Raw genomic sequence first — 4,136 nt, 5'->3', positions numbered from 1 at the left:
CTTCTTGCTAGTCACATTCAGCTCCAAAGTGGCTGCTAAAAAGTAAACACAAATGGGAGAGAGTATCAAGGCAGGGAAGAAACTACAAAGCCAGCTCAGGGTAGACAGAACTATTCCCAAAGGCCTCCGCAGGCACACTGTGGTTCAGATGATGTCTTCCATCTTCTTTTGTGGCTCTTTAGGTACACTGTGTTCCTGTTGTGTGTCATCTCTGGGCTATTTCAAGCCAGAGGCACAAACAAGGTATATTTTTAAAATATTTTTTTCTCTGTCAGTACCAGAGCTTGAATGTTTAGACTTGAGCTCTCACTCAGCTTCCTGCTCATGGCTGGCTCTCTATCACTCAAACCTTGCCTCTAGTAGAACATTTTGTTGGTTAATTGGGAATGGAGTTTCATGAACTTTTGTGTCTTAGCTGGCTTTGAATTGTGATCCTCCAGGTCTTAGCCTCCTGAGTAACTCCAATGCCTGGCTACAATCAAGGCCTTAACTCCTTTGCCTATGCCACATGCCAAAAAGCTGCTCAGAGTGCAGTGCTCAACAGATGAATAAAAGAATGAACAAACAGCCATCCCTTGGCACATATTTTAATTGCTCCCTAAATACTTTTCAACACAAAGTGTGAAAAAGTAATAATATGAGGCATTCAAAAAGCCTTCACAAAAGATAATGCAAAACCCCCAAATATACTACACCTCACTTTATTTAATCCTCATAGATATCTTCATCCTTGTTCATAGATGACCCAAACAGATTCAGAGATATTTGGTAGTTTATTCAAACAAACCACTAAATAAAACCTACCAATGTGACATGTTCTGCTCACCACTTTTCTACTTTTCCTCTGTGGAGGATGTTGAAAAGTCTCATTATGATTGAAGAGAAAAGAAAGCTGCTTACGAGGGCACAGCTACTGTGCTAGGCCCCCTCTATAATTTCAGCACTATTCTTCCAGTTGGAAGATAAATTCCCGAGGAGGGGCTCACTAAAATAGACCTGCACAGGCTTTCTTGAGCAGACACATGGCTCATGTGTATCAAATATCAGTAGACAGCACTCCACAGAAAGATGGCAATTTCTAGAAATAGCCAGTGACTCATCCCAGACTAAATTAATTTTGCATCCAAAGGAAGGCCAACTCGAGGAGCCTAAGCAGCCCCAGGGGTCTGGCCTCACACCACAAGGTCAATGTAGCCCCAAGTTACTCAAAGGCTGCTGCTGGCACAGCTGGGTCCTAACCCATCGTTCATGTTTCCAAACTTAAGCGTATAATTTGAGTTTTTGTAATTTCTAAAAAAAAATAATATAAAACCTGTTTTCAAAGGATCTGACTGTCTAACGAGTCAGTTGACACAACAGAGTTGTCTGCAGGATGTGCCAGGAAACTTGAGCTTCTCCCCAGAGCCCAGAGGGGATATAGTCAGATAGGCAAAGGCCTCTCTAGCTATACAGGGAGGATGGGTACAGGGACCTGAGGGGTGGATGGAGTGAGCAACTGAAGGCTGCTACAGTATCTCAAGGGAGAGAGAATATCCTGAACTAGACAAGAACTACCTGAACTACCTGAACTAGGTAGAGAAATGAATTGGACAAATTAAATACTAGCAAGTGACCAAGATCAGCATATTTGGCATTGACTCACCATAAGGAGGCAGTAAAAGAGGAGATGCTGAGCATGATGCACTGACCGCTGGCTTAGAGATCCGATGGTACTGTCTATCCACTGCCTGAAGAAGGGAACTAGAGGAGGGATGGGTTTGATGAAGAGAATAAGAAGCCAGTGGAATGAATAAGTTTTCCACTACAAGCAATTAACCCAGTTTGAAAGAGGATATTCAACACTTTTTATTGAGCAGTTATGAGACAATATACTAGGACCTGTTTTGTTTTGTTTTGTTTTTGTCGGTCATGGAGCTTGAACTTTGGCCTGGGCGCTGTCCCTCAGCTCTTCAGCTCAAGGCGAGCACTCTACCACTTGAGCTACAGCACCACTTCTGGTTTTCTGGTGGTTTATTGGAGATAAGAGTGCCACTTTCCTGCCTGGGCTGGCTTTGAACCATGATCCTCAGATCTCAGCCTCCTGAGTAGCTAGGATTATAGGCGTGAGCCACCGTTGCCCTGTGGGTCTGGGGTTTTATCAGATAACAATGTATACTCTGTCCTCTCTCCAAGGAGCTTAACTATCTAGTAGGGGCCCAGACTAAGTTTTAAAGAAGTTTTGGGGTTCTGTGGAAAAGCTACCAACTTACTTTTCTTTGTGTATTTACAGGAAGATTGCCCTCAAATAAAGGATATTACCTCCAGCCTTGGCAACTCTCCTCAGCCCCCTCGGCTGCATCCTCCACACTGGACACAAATCCTGGTCCCCATGCCACAATTGTGTATTTTGAATCAAGATTTTCTATGCATGTCTCTTGTTTCCCTTGGTAGCAAAAAATTAATTGTCTTACACTTTCCTGTAGTGTAGATTTTTGCTTATTCCAACTCAAAACCATTTTCCACATACTAGAAATTATACTGAGATTTAGTCAAATTTAGAGATAATGGTAAGATAATTTCATAGAGGTCACTGTTTTTTAATCAAAAAGCCCATGATGCCAGGCACTGGTGACTCATGGCTATAATTCTAACAACTTAGGAGCTGAGATCTGAGCATTATAGTTCAAAGCCAACCTGGGCAGGAAAGTCTGGGAGACTCTTATCTCCAATTAACCTCCAAAAAAGCTGGAAGTGGAGCTGTGGCTCAAGTGGGATGAATCCTGAGCAAAAAAACTCAGGGACAGGAAGCGCCCAGGCCTTGAGTTTAAGCCTACGTCAGGCAAAAAAATGCCCCCCCCCCAAAAAAAAACCCCACAAAAAACCCAGCCCATAATGTCTGTATTTCTTTGCATGATGTACACCAATTTATTAGAGTTTGTAAGTTGGTGAATTTTGCTATTCATTCAGTTAGCTAAGATAATCTTAAAAGAGAAAGTGTCATGTTATTTGTTACTTGGTGGATCAGTGGTAGGAAGGTAAAACAAATACTTAATTCTTTCCCTTTATTCATGTATTTATATTTTTAAGCCAAGACATCTGAAGAGAATATGTAGTGGCCCTACATGTTTGCTCATCTCCTGATTCTGATAAACTGTAGGAGAACTCACCCAGGAAACCACGAAAACACAGCCAGTGATTTCACAGTGGCTCTGAAGAAAATGAAAACTACCATACAGCCAGAGCCCCCCAGTGTGAAGGACTGCCAAGTCTTTTTGCTGTTAATCCTCAGGAGCTCTAAGAGGCAGGAGCAATGCTGATTTTGCAAATGAGGAAAGGGAGGCTTGGATCTGTCTCACTCTGAAATCTCTCCTGTGGTTTGCTTTGTTTTGTTTTGCTGTTTACCATATCCATGGCAGGAGACTAGAAATGCACAGACATAACTTTATTTTCTGCCAGCTAGGAAAGTGACCTTGAAGTGGATTACTGGAACAAATCCAGGAGTAGTTTGTGAGCATCTCTCAAATGAGTTTGTTTTCCAGGATTTGATCAGAGATCTAAGAACACATCATTTTAGACAATGTGCATTTTCTTTGCCATATGATTAAATGCAACCTGAGCCTTTCCCCACAATGTCCTCAAGGACTATGAGCATGAAGGATGCACTTGAAAGATATAAAGACTGGTCTTTAAGAAGCAATAAATAAATGGAGAAAGATCTCTTGTCCATAGATGGGATCTAATTATGGCTTATTCACGTACTGGAATGTCATCTCCTAACAACAACAACAACAACAAAAGTAAAATGGTGATTCATGCTATGGTATGGAACACTGGAAACAACACACCAAGTTGAAGAAACCAGACATCGAAGGCCACATGATTTCACTTATAGAAAAATTGTAGAATAGGCAAATCCATCAAGATAAGAGTTGTCTGGCAGGAGTAGGGACAATATGAAAGGGGAGGATGCTAACAGGTACATGGTTTTCTTTGGTGGAGTATTTAAAAGTTCTAACTTTTATTGTGGTGATGGATATAAAACTGTGAATAGAATTTTAAAAAAGCAGTATACTTGCCATGTATGCCTTCTGTGGCATGTGAACTATAGACTTAAAAAGAAGTAGTGTTTAATATAAAATTAAAACACCTTAAAATGC

Source organism: Dipodomys spectabilis, unplaced genomic scaffold (assembly GCF_019054845.1).
Source record: "Dipodomys spectabilis isolate Male_0828 unplaced genomic scaffold, ASM1905484v1 ptg000187l, whole genome shotgun sequence".
Taxonomy (NCBI): domain Eukaryota; kingdom Metazoa; phylum Chordata; class Mammalia; order Rodentia; family Heteromyidae; genus Dipodomys; species Dipodomys spectabilis.
The sequence above is the reverse complement of the archived record's forward strand: the minus strand, read 5'-3'. Positions refer to the sequence as shown.